The sequence below is a fragment of the Melospiza georgiana genome, chromosome 2 (genome assembly GCF_028018845.1).
Source record: "Melospiza georgiana isolate bMelGeo1 chromosome 2, bMelGeo1.pri, whole genome shotgun sequence".
NCBI lineage: Eukaryota > Metazoa > Chordata > Aves > Passeriformes > Passerellidae > Melospiza > Melospiza georgiana.
The window spans coordinates 42,165,328-42,182,627 of record NC_080431.1 but is presented as its reverse complement, the minus strand read 5'-3'; the positions used below and the strand labels follow the sequence as shown (position 1 = coordinate 42,182,627).

At 39.8% G+C, this 17,300-nt stretch overlaps 1 protein-coding gene across 3 annotated transcripts in view; it reads right to left on the bottom strand.

The window, feature by feature from the left end:
- Positions 1-17,300, bottom strand: part of KLF12 (KLF transcription factor 12) — a 235,123-nt gene that overhangs the window by 122,307 nt on the left and 95,516 nt on the right. The window lies entirely within an intron of this gene.

The following is a 17,300-nucleotide window of genomic DNA, read 5'->3' as shown; positions in this document are numbered from 1 at the left end:
TCTGCAGAGAAATCCCAGCTCTGGCACCTGGAGCACCTCCTCCCACTCCTTCTCCACTGACCTTGCTGTCTGCAGGGCTGTTCCTCTCAGATATTCTCACCCTAGTCTTCTCTCTCTACAAATATATCTGCGCAATAACTTTTTTTCCCTTCTTAAATCTTAACAGAGGCATTACCACCATTTCTAATTGGCCCCAGCTAGGGCCAGTGGCACATCCATCCAGGAGCTATTGATGTCATTGATGTGTTTGACACCTTAACCTGCACTGGTTACTGTACCCATTCTACCAGTGGAGAAAAATCAAGGGGCCAGAGGATTTTTGTCTTGCCAATTCTAGAGATTAAGGATGATTAGCTCAGGCGCTGCTATTTGACATTTAAATACTTAACTGACTGAAGAAGAACCCTGAACCTGATATTTAAAAATGTATCTTAGCATACATTTACAAGGTTGATGTGAGACATTTACTTTCAAGGATATATAAAGCAGATAATATGCTTAGGTTTTGGAAAATGATGACTGAAGTCCTATGATAAACATCCAAATAACGATTGATATGGAAAGTGCTGTTCACGACATAAAACCTAATGCAATTGGCAGACAATAGCTGCAAAATAACTGAAAAGAAGCAGCCTACATTTGCCACCACATTGCCACCAGTATCCCAGAACTCAGAAGGATAGCAAATTAAAAAACGGATTAAACCGTTTTACTGGGAGGAGCTCATCAGCTGCTATTAAATACAATGACTCAAGTATAGCAATGGGCTTTAAATCACCTAAAAATGCTGATCAAAGTTATATCCAAGGAAGGATCACACAACATGGATCTTTTCCATCTTCCCTGTTTTCCTCACTTGTTGGGGATCCTGCTGCAGTGTGTGGTCAAACGGATCTTTGGCTTGCCTCACCATGGTGCTTATGAGGATTCTAAATAAATCAGCCTGCTACTGCTCCCACCTCACTCCACACAACCAGACTGCAACCATAAACTGCTTTAATGCACAGTATGTTTCACCACATGCCCACGTAACAAAGGTTAAGTGTCAGCTAAGCTCCTTTGTGGATATTACCACATGATGTCATGCCGTGTACTCAGTCAGATGCCATTTTGATACCAGTATAGAGAACAGGTTGCCAAGCATTTTAAAAAAGAGCTGCACTTAGATTTAAGAAGAGTAGTGAAACACACAGGTTGATGACCATATTTTAGCCATGATTTTTCGACTGAGGAAACATGACACAGGGGTTAGTGTAACATAGTAAAGAGGAAATCAGACATATTGGATGAAAAGCTCTTTTTTCCCATTAGGGACACAAAGTCTATTTGGACATCATCTCGAGCAGCATTCACCTCACTCCCCAAACAACAACAAAAGCAATACCTGGGTTTTGTGAAAGGCACAGAGTTACTGTTCTTATCAGGGTGCAATGGAAGCAGTTGTTTTTCATCTATTAATTCCTTTCTGACTTAGAGGCTGGTTAGCCCAGATAAATTCTCCTCCATACATTCTTCCCTGACAACTGAACTCAGATAAGGTTCTCCACCTAACATCTGACCAGATTAATATGTTCTGGGCATTTCTGACAAGAGTGCTTCCCTTGGCCTAGCAGAGTCCAACCTTCTTTTTTCTTCCCCTCCCCAAGCTTTATGAGAATGATGAGAAGTTCTTTGACTTCCTCAAGGTCAGACTTGAAGTGGTGGGTAGCTGTAAAGTAGATGATTTACTTGGGAGGAGACGCACTCTGAATTTAAAATTAGACCAAGCCTTTAACTGAAGCTCGACCAAAATGAATACATTTATCTGTATCTCATACGAAGAGGGCTATTTTGAAAGCTTCATTTTAGCCACTTTTTGCCTAGAGCAAACTGATAAGTGAATTTTAAGAAACATCTCTAGAAATATACAAAGTGCTATAGATAAAATACTGAGAACAGGAAATCCAAAATGAGAACAGTCTTGGGCACATACTGAAAACTCTGGTGTTGCAACTGCTTCAAAATCTTTATGTTGTTACAGTAAAGATGTCCAAGCAGTATTATCCTATCCCTGCTCTGAACAAATACCTTCTACTACTTGCCAGTGACTTTCATTTTTAAGACATTCCACTAGCAATAGGCTCTATCCATGCCAAAACATTGAAATTTCATGTTTGGTGCACCACTTACAGGTTACGAAGCTCATCTCACAAAAATGGCGAATTTAGTAATTTCAAGCTCCTTTCCTGGGATGCATATTAAGATTACAGAATCACATAATGGGTCAGGTTGGAAGGACCACAGTGGGTCATTTGGTCCAACCTCCCTACTCAAGCAGTGTCCAGACAGTTCTTGAATTACATTAGCACTTTATTATTACTCCTTAGCAATGATCTCAAAAAAATAAACCTATGACTGTAGATGGAACAGCATTATGTCATGGGCTGGATATTGAGCTGTGCAGTCTCCAGGTTCTATGGACAGCTGCAATTGCTGATTCATTACACTGAAAAGAGAGGGTATATTTTGTATGGAGCTCGTTCTTCCTCCAGGTCAATAAGGAAAGGGATCAGTCTTTATATTTCTTCAGTGTAAACTTCCAAGTCAAGTGCTCAGGGGCTTTTCTGCCACGTTTTATAGAAGCAAACAGAACTCAGGAGGAGAAATCATACCCACTTACAGAGTCTCAGTAACTCAGAGATGAACACATCCCATCTATGGAACACACTGAAGAAGAAAACGTGATGTAGATCCAGCTTCCCTCCTTGAAATGACTGTATTTGAAACTATGTGAAACAAAAGACCTCACTGCTGAGGATGCCTTTGCTTCTGGAAATGTCTAGGGATAATCAGCAGGTCGACAAAATAAATAACGACACTCTCACATTATTGTTTTTGTTCAGTCATGCCAGGACACTCTTACTGTTTCATGTGAGATAATGATGCAATAAATCTTAAGAGATCTCTGCCACTGCATTTTAATTTTTTTTTTTTTTAATGACATGCTCCCAAGACTTCTAGCATACAGATACATCACCCTCATAAAGGCCTTGATCCTTGTGTGGCTGCAAATGTTGATATACTCCATTACCAGCAATAGCACAGGTTACACAGAGTGCTATGAAGGATGAGCCTCAGACACAGCTCTCCATGGTGTCTGAGAACTCCTGCTCTTTTACACGTGCAATCTCTCATGCTCAGAAAAACAGATTCAAAAACAAAGCAAAAAAAAAACCAGCAGAAGATTCCATGAGAAAAAACAGAACTGTAAAGAAATCTCCGTATCACCCTAATAAGCACAGGCTGTGCTGTCAGGCAGCTCCATTCTTTCATGCAGTGTCACTTAGCTGTCTTTTGCTGGAGTCAAAATGCCTTCCTTGTTCAGTCACTTAGCACCTGCAAACTGCAAAAGCAAAGCCCTAACAGCATTTCATCCACATGGCATGACTAAGAGCACGAGCCATGAATTAGGGTAGCACATATCCAAGCATGTGTTGTCACTCTTCCCCTTCCCCGCACATTCCTTCTGCTTTGAGACTACTTTGGCATTTGCCTGACTCCTAAGAAAGCCAAAATTTTGTTGGGTTTTTCACCCTCTCCCTCCAAGCTCCTTTTATGTCAGATTGTCAGGCTGAACTGGCTCACTGAGCAATCCTGCAGTTACACCAGCATCAGTTCAGGGATGGCAGCTGAGGAGTTGGGGAAGAAAAGAAGTGGGAAGAACAAAAGAATGGGACAACTTCATCAAATGTCTGACCTAGCTTTCACTACAACTAATAGTAAGACTACTACTACAAGGACTATTAAATCTTGCTAAGGCTGGTAAGCAGTCCTTGCATCCTGCCCAAAAAAGCAGAGGTCATAACTTAAAAAAAAAGCACAGAAAGTGGAGGTGTGTGCGTATGCAACAGAAGGAGAAGGGAATTGAGAGAAGGCAGCAGAGAAGCACAAGCCATCCACACAAGGTGGACAGCACAGCTACCTGTCCCAGGCCATGTTGCACAAGGCTTTGAGGAACCTTTGAGGCTTTTTAGGGGTCTTTAAGGTCCCTTCCAACCCTAACCATGCTATGATTCCATGATACCTGGCCATGCCAGAGACCAGCAGCAGCCTAGCTGCAGCAATTCAGATCTCAGCAGGAGCAAATTTATCCAGACAGTCCTTACTCACATGTCTGGCTCCTCCTGATTCCAGAGGTGGCTCACACCACCCTAAGAACACAAACCGTCACAGTGGGAGTACTCACCCAAACACAGACCACAGCACAAGCTGAACTCTGCTTTAAGGGCACTGGAGGCAAAGCAATGCAAGTGCCTTGCACTACTAAATCCTCCTGCAACAACTCAAGACAAACAAAAGGAAAAACCAACATTTTAGATAAAGTTTCAATGTCTTTTTTTGTTCCTCCTTTTATAAAATCAGAAGGCTATAAAGAGTTACAGACAAAACAGGAACAACACATGTCCAAGTTCCAGAACACATGGCTTAACAGGGTTTAGAAAGAAGTATTTTTTAAAGATGTCAGTTCTCTGCAGAGTTTTCACATTGTATTAGAAGAAACAGGGAAGCCAAAAAGTAAATATGCTAGTCAATGATTTAAGCGAATACCCAAAACAGCTACTAAGGGAGACCGACTGGTGAAACCCACATCTGGTTTTCACAGCTGCTTGAGAAATGATTCACAAAGGGCTCGGGTCAGCCTGTAGCAGGGGCTCAGGACTGGTACCCATCACCACACCGCAGGCAGACACTTCCCAGATTAGCAGATGGGCACAGCAGGGTCTGGTACAGGACAGCAGGAAGCTCCGACAGACAGATTGCCAGTGCAGAATTTCATAGGGGGAACGGTGAAGGTCGATTATCAAAAATGTAACCTTTTGGTTTTCCACAGAGCATGTTTTTCTCTTAAAGTTCCCACTCAGCAGTTATTCATTACCAGTTTCCTCCTGTTCGAGAAATTACTTGGTTGGCATGGCAACTTATTCCCACCACGAATTTCTATCCCTCTGCCTACTTTCAGTTCCCAAGGACTGAGAGCTTCACTGATCCCTCTTCACCCTTTCATGCCATTACCCTCTATACCACACTCCTTCACACAGGCTTTTATTTAAATTGCATCTGGCACCCATGGGTGTGCACAGTCATTGTGTTCTCTGGCAATGACATTATGTAGAGGAGCTGCAGTTCAGGAACACACTCAATGTAAACAGCAACTCCTAAACACACCAGAGACATGGTCATGGCTAAGTTACTGACCTACGTCATTCATCTTTTAGATGGTAAAAGATATTTTCCCTTATTTTAAAATGAGTAAGGCAAATTCATGTAACGTTATTATGGATTTTTTAAACAGAAAGCTAGCTTAACAGAGGATGCACTCCAACTACATTTGCTGATGTAATTTCTACTCACCACTAACTGATGGATAATAATAAAAAACATTTTTCTTTTTAGAGGTTATATGGTTTTAGGAATCATTTGAGTGAAGGCAATGAACATATTAAAAAATCAGGGTACATAATCAACAATAAACCCTCTCATATACACTTCATCCCAGCATTTGATATGAATAAAATCAGTCCACTAAGAATATTTAAAGTTCACTACTTCACAAAAACTTTCCTTGTTGTGGATGAACTGCATTTTAGCTTAACAGCAGGGTTTAAACAAATCTAAGAACAAGAATCATGTTACTAACATATTACCTAACATGTCATGCATTACTCTGCCTGCAAATGCAAGGACATTTATTCCAATTGATTTATTCCAATTATTTTAAAGACTGTTAAAGACTTCTAGAGGTTATGGTAGCAGTTTTTATAGATTCAAGGTTCCTGCATGGCACACCCTGGCCCTGAGTCAGTGTCATGAGTAAGTAACAGATCTCCTCCAGTTCTTAAAAGTCAAGCAGATACTTACATACTCTGCTGAATGCTTAATATTCAGTATCTTTCAAAAACAAGCCCACAGCATGCACACCAGATAATTCATACTCTGCATGTGTGATCTGGATTTACTTCATCAGGTTGAATATCAGGACAAAATTGTTCACTGAAACTGATTAAGCACTGGGACAGGATCCCCAGGGAAGTGGTGGAGTCACCATTCCTGGAACTGTTCAAAAAACAAGTAAACGTGGCACCTTGAGAAATGGTTTAGTGCACTTGGTGGTATGAGGTCAAAGACTGGATATGACCATGGAGATCTTTTCCAACCTTAATGACTCTATGATACTTTGAGCATCGTTTTGTTCCTTTTCAGCTTGGGGTTTGCAGACAAACTTGCAAATACCAATTCAAAAGAAGCTCCAAGTGTCTCTCCACAATCCATTTAAAGCTACCAAATTTCTAGAGCAATCAGTTATTTTACTGTTTAGCCTTTAAGAAATACTTGTTCTTCTTTCTGAAAACAGTAAGGTCACAATCTACACAGTAAAACTGTTATGAAACTCAAGACAACCTCTTTTTAGACTAGAAGTATTTATGGAATTTAACCTAAGAATAAATTAATACTTGAGTATTCAATACTAATGTACATACTTATTTTATGTTGTCTTAAACTGACTCCTTATCTCATCAATACTATGAATGGTTATTCAGTGAAAAACATATTTCAATTAATTCAGTCTAAATCCATTCATGAAAACTAATATGTACAGCAACAAAGGAAAGAAACTCAAGCTTCAATAAACCAAAGTATAAACTGTTTTCCAAGACCAGACATAAATAATATTTACCTTTTCACTTGATATTTTTAGCTTATTCTGTAAAATGAATATTATTCAGAAGACAACGAGACTGTTTTGGCTTCTATTTCTCTATTCTATTTCAGAAGTTTTCTATAATGAAAATCAATAATGTTTTCTGCACCATGTTTGCACAGCATGTTTTAACCTGCAGATCACACAGAACTGTGGATGTTGCAAATCTTAACAATCAGTCTATACCTACACCTTAACTTGGATCTGTAAAATAACCTGAATTTAGAGACGGAAAACTCTTAAAGGTGTTTCAGTTTTTTACTTTTTTTTTTCCCCCTAGCTTAGAGCACATCTCTGCACTGGCACAACCTCAGAGGAGTAAACAGTGGACAGGAGCTTCCAAACTGCTGTTCTGCCATATAAATCATGGACCAGACCACTTCTACTTCCACAGGGGACTTTTTTTTTGTTGACAGCTGTCAAAAACATTACTACTTTTTACTGGTTGTTACTCAACAACAGAACAACACATCAGTATCAAAGCCCTAAGTACTCTATTAAACATAAGTTTTATAGTACCATGAAGTTTTCACAGAGCATTGTTCCACAATACCCAGCAGCTGAAGGAAGAAAAACTAAAGTCTTTTGTTCTCAAAAGCATAGCTTCTGTCCTCCCCAGACACCTCATCATATGGACTCCCCAGAAATCCACAGTTCTGTTCTACTATAAATAAAGGGAAAATAAATCAAGAGTGTCACAGGAAATGCTCTCATTGCCACCACTGTTTATAGCACTACATCTTAAGCTCCTACTGCAGTCTAAGGATGGCAGTAAGGCTGGTGCACAACAAGGTTTACACGTCAAAACCTACACCACAGCCTCTGGTTAGCGGGAGAATCTCCATGGAGCTCAAAGAGCAGTGAAAACTTGCAATACTAAACACCACCTTCTGCTCACGTGGTTCCCAGCTGCACACTGACAGGTACAGGAGGGTGCACCAGGGCACTGCTGCTGTAGGCTTGCTTTTTGCCTGGGCTTTCTGGAGGTACATGATAACAGCTGCCATTGTATGTGTAAAAAGAACCTCTCATCAGGTTCACTGTGATCACTGCTGCATTCTCATAACATCCCATATGGACAAAACCAAAATGACCACTGTGGAAAAATGAATAAGTGGAGCTGTGGTAATTAGTGGGTGTGATGACCTCCAAGCAATGGAGTTTTAGAGGAGAGTGAAGAAAGAATGGTACTAACAAACACTCAGTCCGGGTCAATCTAGACTCTCAACTAGAGGAGAGTAGAAGTGTCAGGGAATTAAGTGGGATCTCATGCGAGACACCTCTAAAAGGTTCAAACAGCACAGGAGTACTAGAAGGTTTTAAGGAGATCAAAGTAGAACACTAGTATATGTAACCACTCAGAAAAGCAAGAAGCATTAGGACGCCCGTTTGGGAGACATGAAACACGTGAAGTAGCTCCAATACAAAAAGGCAGCATAGCAGGAGGAGCAAGAAAAGAATGAACACACAAATATCACACAGGAACACATGGGTAGCGTTGGGAAAGCCAAAGCCCAGCTGGAGTTCAGACTTGCAGGGAATATCAAAGGCAACAAGAACTTCTACCATTACATCAGCAATACAAGGATGAACAAGGAGAATGTGGGTTCATGGCTGAAACAGGGGACAGCACGCTGATATCCTTGCAGCACCTTCCTCTACCACATGTGAAAGGTGTTGAAAATTGGCAAAAAGCTATCAAGGAAAGTGGAAAATGTCATGGAAGGGCACCTGCGATATTGAAAACATAATCAAGCATATCTGTAACCCAGACAGGAGAGGGTGATGCTGCTGTCTTCCAAGGACAAACTGATATGACTGCTACAGAATTTCCAGTAACTCCCTCACTGCAATGACATAAGTTCCACACAGAGCATCAGAGAGGAAGATCAAAGTCAGTGTCTCAGCATCAGTATCAATCCCTAGTGTATATCATGAAAGTAGGAAACAAGCTACAAACATCAACAGAGGCAAAGGAGGCAGGGTGCATGTGACATCTGCATGGTTGGTGTTCCCTCCAGGCACCGGGGGAATGGAAGCAATTTGGAAGAGACAGGGCTGAGTGGGCTAATCTAACACAATCCTTTCCCTGAACAAGCCTTGCCTGGGCAGATCACCTCCACTTCATCCTCTTGTTCCCTGCCTGCCCCAATGAGCTGGGTGTTACCATATTTGTCTGCCTGGGCTCCATCCTTGGGCAATGGGAAGCATGAGCAGAGGCCTGTGCCAGCAAGAGAAGACAAACACCACCTTTGGTTGCTGCTGGATTTTTCTGCCTTCAATTCCTATGGTTTCCTGGTATGTTTAAGTGATGAAACCAAGCAATAACAACATCTGTAAAAGGATGTCTGAAAGCAGATGCCCGCCTAAATAAATAATACTCATCCTCACAATATGAAATAGGATGGGGGTGGGGAGAGGAGAGAGTGAGGAGATTGTGAAGAGAATTTAAAAACTAAAAGCAAAAAAACCAAAAAACCCTCAAAATAAGCAAACCAACAAAAAATTAAAGAAAACAGAAACCTTACAGTAATTTATGTAAGGACTCATCTCCACAGGGAGAAATAAGGAAAAAAGCCAATGATGCTAAAAAATATATACAGCTCTTTCAGTACTTCCCCACCAAGATACAGAACAAGAGTAAAATATACATCAAAAAGAGTACAACCTCCAAGAGAAAAGAAAAGCTAACAAAACATCAATGAACAAGACAAAAGTAGAAGTAATCCTTTCTCATAATGAACAGCAAGGATTAAATAATTTTGGTACTTTCATAACATAATGGCATTTGTCTCATGATGCTGAAGTGTTCGTGATATTGTAAATTATTGAGTTATATTGGCTTATGCTTATTTTTCTCAGGCTAACCACTATATAATACAGTAACAATGCACACTTACACAATACTTCTCACTTCAAGAGTCCTTGAAGAAATAGAGTATAGCAATTACCAAACTGAGAGCCATGAAGAGAGATTATTTCATTTTACTGAAGTCAAAGGGAAAGGACTAGAGCCCACTCACTCCCATCTCATTTCTACTTTGAACAAACCAACGTGCTATAGTGAGCAAAATATAGACTGTCATAATGAACTGGCTACTCTAATGAGCACTAAAACAAACAAAAAAATTCCATTACTCACTCATCTGTGAGTAGAACAAAATGAAACCTAATGACAATTTTTCTCCTTGCTAAATAACTTAAAGATTTTGTGAATAACAATTATTTCAGAGAGATGTTTCAATGGAATACGTTTTTAATCAAGAGCTAATTTTTGTGGTCCAGAGCACACATCAGCAGGCCTGCACTATCCTTGCATATATATAATCATAGACAGAGGTAAACAAGAGGTAATTCAAGGTAGCTTTCTTTTAAGAAAAGCAGGATTACCTAACTCACCTTCTTTAGTTTCCTAATATGAACAGAGGGGTTATGTACACTTACAGCCTATTGAATTTCACTGCCATTGCAGTCTGAATTAAACTTCAGATGCCCAACCAGGCGAGTGACCAGACAAGAAGAGTAACTGCTTTTTATATGCCAATAATAGTTTGACACATGAAGTCTAAAATGCTCATTGCTGTATCTTAGAATTCCACTGCACTGTGACGTGAAACAACACAGACCTGTGATGAGTTTCAAGTAGAGGTGCAACAGGATTTCAGAATACAGTGCTGTATACCAGCTGATATATGGCATGCTCTGAGTACCCATGACTAAGTGTTAATACTCTTCTGCCACAATGCATAGAAGCAAAAATCTGTATCTCACTGGTTTCTCAACTATGATTCCAAGTTCAATCACAATTACAGCTAAATTGTCAATATTGGAGTCCCCAAAGAGAAAGAAATGAAGCACACACAAGTGTCACGGGACCTTGAGATATCATATCTATAATTACATTAATTGTAGATATGTGGATGGTTTTGTTTTTTGTTTGTTTTTTTTTAACCATTTTCAATGACTTCTTTAGTGCAGTAATGGAAATGCTGACCTTTCACATCTTGAAAAAAGAATCTATTTTTAACCAAACATGTAGATTCAGGAATTCACAGTAACCACAGACATACAGCTTGTGTATATCATGCTTGTTTTTCTTCATTCCCAGTTTCTCAGCTGAATGAATTTTTCAGGAGATTCGCATCATAAGCTCCAGTAGCAGTGCAAGCTGAGAGGTCATACATCGCCAAAAAAGCAGACTGGCTCGAAGGTGAGCTCACAAAATAGCTGACTGGGGATAGAAAGCAACCAAACTGTAATACTGCAATGAACTTCAGCACTACACTCCAATCAAAGGGTCAACTTTTCTTCTCTCAAAGGCAACCTTACTTTTCTAATCCATACAAGCACAGAAAACATATCAATTTATGTATCTAACATGATATATTCTGTAACTGTGTTTTTGCTATGGAACTGTAACAATATTAAGCTATGTTAGTTTCTGAGTAACATCCCACGTTGTCTATGAAACTTTCTCCAGTCTTGGCAGACAAATTGAATGGTTCTTCATAAAAAAATCTAAATTTCTTGTAATTGAAACCATATTGTTGCTGCCCTTCTATTACTATAGACATAGGAAATTTCTTGGGCATGGCACTGTTGGCTAAACATACACTGTTTGGAGCAGAGATCTTCCTCTGCTTCACTCCTTTACACTTGCTGCTGAATTCCTAATAAGCACAGCCACTAATATCTAAAGAACACCATTAAAAGACTGTCTAAACTTCTGATTAATTAAACCTAGATACCCTGGGACCACCCTTTATCAGTACAATGCCTCACACAATTAAGTTTTCACCCACAAGTGAAAATCCCCCTGTTCCTACCATACACACAACAAACACTACCAGACAGAGTAAGGAGCACATTCCCTGCTGTGCTCTGTAACAGCCAGCTTAGCTGCCTAGGAAAGGAAAGCAATGGCAGACAATGGTCAGTAAATTAAGTCTCAGAGGATCTGGGATACTTCACTTAGTGTGAATTTCAGACAGCATCGTGCATCTTACAATCCCACCTGCATTTTTACTCTGCAGTCTTGGTTAACTTGGCAAAAAGTCTGCCTGGCAAGTGTGCTGAGCTGGTTAAGCTATCATTTCCTGTTAGTCTTAAATCTATTACCTTCCTATTGCATTTTTGGGTCTGATTCCTGGAGAGAAAAAACAAAAAAACAACCACACCAACATCCATGAAAAAACACCTTGGCTCCCTGCACATGAGCTGACTTCAAAAGGAATCAGAAACATGAAACACTAAAAGTGTTTGATAATGCAGCACTGCAGAAACATGCCAGAAGTGGGCAGCTGGGGTCCCAGAAGTAGTAAAAATGTCTCAGGATGCAGTTCCAGATACAGGTCACCAGCTCAATCAAAAAGCAGCACCCAGGATCTTTTTCCCACTCTCCCCATCTCCATTTAATAGAGGATATCCATGACTTCACATGGAAGTATGACTTGCAGGACATACAACACCATTCCCTTCCTCCTTTGGGTAGGTTTTTCTTGGACCAGTGATCAGTTGACCCTACATTCCCCAATGTCATTGAGTCACTGGCAATAGATCGAGCAAGAATGCCAGGATGACAGCAAAGATGTAGGAGTTGGCTACCTTTTTTTGTCATGCAAGCTTCCACTCAACAAGAAACAGTACTCATCAGCTTGTGATGCTTGATTTGACCTAATAAATCCAAGTGACATAACCCTTCTGGGATGTGACCTGCACCCTTCTGGGCTGCAAGCACAACCTTCAGCTGTGCTCAGGAAATACAGTGCACCTCCTTAGGTACCTCTCACAGGGCTTTGCATCCTGCCCCGTAGGTTAGGTCCTTACTGCATCTGGAGTCAAATCTTGACCTCTTTCTGAAGACTGTTCTACATTTGTGGCACTGTAAAGCAACCAATGAATTGAACCAGAGGTTCTAACACCTCTTAACTCCTTGAGTGATGCCAACTGCAAGATGAAGAAAAACAACAGAAAGCAAGAGGGGCTTTCTTTGCAGAAGAGATCGATACATGTGCACTGTCCACATGCAACATGTTTCCCCAAATCAGTCATGCTAAACATTAAGTAATTCAGAAAACAACTAAGTAATTGAATGAAGAAGAAACTCACAAACAACAAAAGCAAATATCAGAAGTGCTCTTTCTTCTACCAATACAAAGACTGTACCCAAGCTGAATGAATCACTGCAAAACAGTTCCCCATATAGTCATGGAATAAGCTTTGTTACTGAGACTATTCTCAACTGAATGTGAATAGGTATTGGTATTTTTGGAAATCTTTAAAAATAATAGATTTATGTCAGTATTACTCAGGCTGAGGTAAAACATGTTTATGAATAGAACAACGTAAAGATGGATGGCATTTTTCAGATATGAGACAAGAAGATAATTTGGCTGGCTATGAAAGACACAGAACAATATTGGCTTATTAAAGGGTTTTGTCATTTTAATAATTTATTTTCATAATTCAGTCATGATAAGTGATTTGAATGAGGACAGATCAAGAAGAATTAGGAGGAGACTTCAGAGTAAGATATATAATCCTCCAGTGATGATTTGAGAGAACAAAATGTAGGCAAAGGAACAGATGAGACTGCAGATCTGAAAACAAAAAGACTGATGAAAATTAGCAGTTCATCATTCTCTGTATTTGAAGATTGATTGTGGGATCTAAGTCCCACATTTATATCTCCTTTTAACAACAGCTTACAGGCCAACTCAGCAAATACTTGAAAAAGTGCAACTGAACACCAAGTTGCACACATTCACCAATTTTTAGAAACTGAGCCACATTCTGCAATGACAAGCAGACTCAACACTAAAGCCAGTCAACACTATACACCCTAACTTCTTAATAGTAGCCATCAGCTATTAAATTCTCCGCCCAGTCTTTATTACCAATACATTAATCCAGCTTCCACACATTTTTGCAATAAGAAGTATTACTCCCAGAATAGTTTTTGGCACAAAGAATGAAGATTTTTTTTTTTTCCTGCTCAAGTACCCCACCTTCAGTCTCATGGAGAAGGACCACCTTCTTCTTCATATCCTTTTTTGAAGCTGGTAACTGAGAAAGATTTCACTTCAGCCAAAAAGATCTAAAGTTGTAGGTCACTGGACGATATTAAATGATAAGCAAATTCATATTTCTAAAGTAATTCTCCCAATTTATTAGCAATGCTAGCTCCTGTTCCACAGTAGGGGAGATAATAATGAAGCCTTGTTAAAGGGCGATGCGATATCTTTTATGTAATGTCTTTTTTTCATTTGTGATAAAGTCATTAAAGCAGCACTGTGTCTTCCTGAAGCCTCAAACAAGAGACTGCATTAAATCTCCTGTGCAAAATTAAGGACAGTAGCTCACTGGAAAAATAAGCATGTGCTCTTGCTAATGCAAATGGCCTTCTAATAAACATTAAACTACTCTAAATTGGTGACAATAAAACAATGCAGAACTGGTTTAAGTTTTTCCAAAGCAAAGAAAAAAATCTATTTCCCTTGTAAACACCTCTTTGTTCCAAATCTGACTAGTAACCCCTATCTCAAAAGGCATGTCTTCCTTATAGACTGCCTAAACCCTAGTCTCCCACAATGACCTAACTTCAACTCAGTGTCTTAAACCAGGGCTGGTAAAGGTTTGTCTTCGCTACACCAACACAGGCTGCAGTTCCAGAGTCCTGCTCACCTCTTCTCCAGTCACAGGCTCCAAGGACCTAGTGCATGGGGCATAGCTGAAATGCCAGCTCCAATTTCCTTTCAGACTCAGCGAGAGGCTGGGCTGCTCTGCAGCCAGGAGTACCTTCAGGAGGTACCTTCAGAATGAAACCAGGAGTTTCATTCTCCTAGGGCTACCCTAAAATCTCAGCTGGATTACACTTTCTGTGCTTATTCCTTCTGTAGTATTGCATCATAAATTCACCTTCACTTGCTCTAGATAAGTAACACTTGTGCAGTGTAATGGCTGGGACTACTTTTTAAGAAAACTACTTAAAAAACTTTTCAGTGGTATCAGACTAAGTTTGGACAGAGCACCCAAATACAGCAAAAGAGCAATCATGAAACAAAACAAAACATGTAACACAAAAGTTAAAAGATCTTGGAGCTCATGCACAAATGGCAGAGAAGAATCTTATATTATACTTAACCTCTTTTGCAAAAGGACTTAAGGCTCCAAATTAAAACAGGAAACAAGGGAATATAAAACGGATTGATTGCCTTGCTAGTATGTGCTCTGTCCTGGTTCTCATCTACATCATGCATGACTTCTGCTACCACCATACACAGTCAAGAGACAACCTGGTGAAGACCAAGTTGCCCAGAGCAGTACAGGGAAGATGAATTTCTTACGAATGAAATGTGCATGGCCACATGGCACATTTTTCACAACTGTATGTCACAAAAAGTAAGTGAAAAAGTAACTCAAGGTTAAAAGCTGGTGTTGTTTCTATAAAAACTTTCATTTTGGTGCTGCAGGTAGGAATGCTCCTTCTGAGTTTTTTTTTTTTTTACTTCCACGTTGTCCAGTTACTGGAATGATCCTTTTTCACTTTACCAAGAATTCTAAGCTGGGTTATTTTCTATTTCTTTAGTAAATAGGTCAAGGGAGGACCAGCTGGGTGTGCAACACAGTCCTGCACTCATAAATGGCCAGACAACACCCAAAATCCCCCAGCAAGGTTCTGTGTGTGAAGCCCACCTTGGAAGCTATGAATCACAAGGCAGAGTTATCCAAGGCACAACCACAGAGAAAACACCTTTTCTGGATGACATATTCATGTGTCCTGCAGAAAAGCATTCAACATACCTACAAGGAACAGGCACATATCCTTAAAAAATTCTTTAAAATTAAGAAGATGTTTATTTGAAATATGGGCTCAGACTTAAACAGGCGACAACTCAAAGTGGTCCTTAGAAAGCACTTCTAAGACAATAACACCCTAAAGCCTCATGGGCAAGCATGACAACTCAGTGTTCTCTGGTCTGATAGATAATGCCCACCATCCTGGTCAAGGGCTACTGGTGCTCCAGACCCTGTTGGTTTTCCTCCTCCACAACTGATATTTGCCTTCATGATTCTCCAATCACAGATGAAACCTTTTTTACATAACCCTTAACCCATATCTCACTTTTGCCCTTGCAAACCTAGAGCCAACAGCTGATACCAAGCCAGAACAGCAAAAACCCAAATGTCTTCCTCTGAATTTTGGAAGAGTTTGTCTGATGTTCAGCTCTTAAGTGATGAAGCTTTGGCCATTATGCTCACAGGACTCAAAATGCCATCTTAGCTCCTAAAGTTTCAAGAAGAAGTTGCATCTCCCTGTACACACATATGCTGTGATGGAGGTGCAAATCTAGGGACTTTGGGCGCTATAACAACACAGACACCACAATTTCTAACTCCTACTACTTGGATCACACTTTAGTTCCCACTCCGTGTTTCCCAGTTATGATATTCATCTTCCCAAATAGCTCCACGTGCTGATTTTGGTAATCACATCCTTCAAACACTTGTCCCTGTTATGTACACCAACATCTACATTCAAAGCAGTCTCCGAAGTACATGCCAAACATCTGTTTCAACCAGCTCTCTTTAGAGTTTTAAGCTGTTTGCTGGAAAATTGCCATCCTAACGGCCAGCTCCTCTGCCAGTGAACTGGAGAATTCATTTTGTGTTTATTGATTGTTCCCTAATGAAGAATCATAAAGGTGCCAGAGACTCTTGACCAGACACTACTTAATTAGTACTAAAGTGCATAAAATTCAAAATCAAACAAGCTCTTTGTCCAATGGCTCAGCCACTGGAGGAAAAAGTGACATAATTTTCTGCTTATACAGTAGTCCATAAAATTTTATTTAAAAAGTCTAAGGAAATTAAAAAATTATATAGATTATTCATTTCCTTCCAGTTCCTAAGACACCAAGCAGGTCTTCCAGAAACAACTCACAGTTTGCTAAAGAAGTACTCTTCATAAAGGACCCAGCAATATGTATCATGCACAGAATTCATTTTATACTGAACAAAGGCAAATGGCAATGGAACCTTTGTCTTCTGAACACTATACAGAAACATCTCTATTACATAAAAAGACATAATGCAAAGCATCCAGAAGGTATTAAAAATGAATGGATCTGTCTTCTCATCATCTCAGCTCACACAATAGTTCAATTTTTACATTCCCACAAACTACATTGATATTGGAGTAATTTCTGAGGGTTCTTGCTCTCAAGAAGACAGAGGTGAGCAAGAACTCGATTAAATGCCAACCTTTTTCTTCCTCTGAAACTTAAAGCCTCAAAAACACCCTGAAAAACCGGTATTTCCTTGCAAGTATTTCAAATCAAGTTATCCTGAAAGTCAATTCCCTCTTTTCTATATCATTCAAATTCTCAATTAAATAACTGAAAAAATAGCAGAAAGGGGAAAAGCCAAGTAACAGAATTAGGTGAAAGCCCATTCCTACAAGGCAATAGCATTGCTGCTTCTATTAGGCTGCTTGTTGAAGGCATCTGTCTTCAGGTTAGTAAAGTGGCTTGGACTGTTTGGAATAACATACATGTGCAGA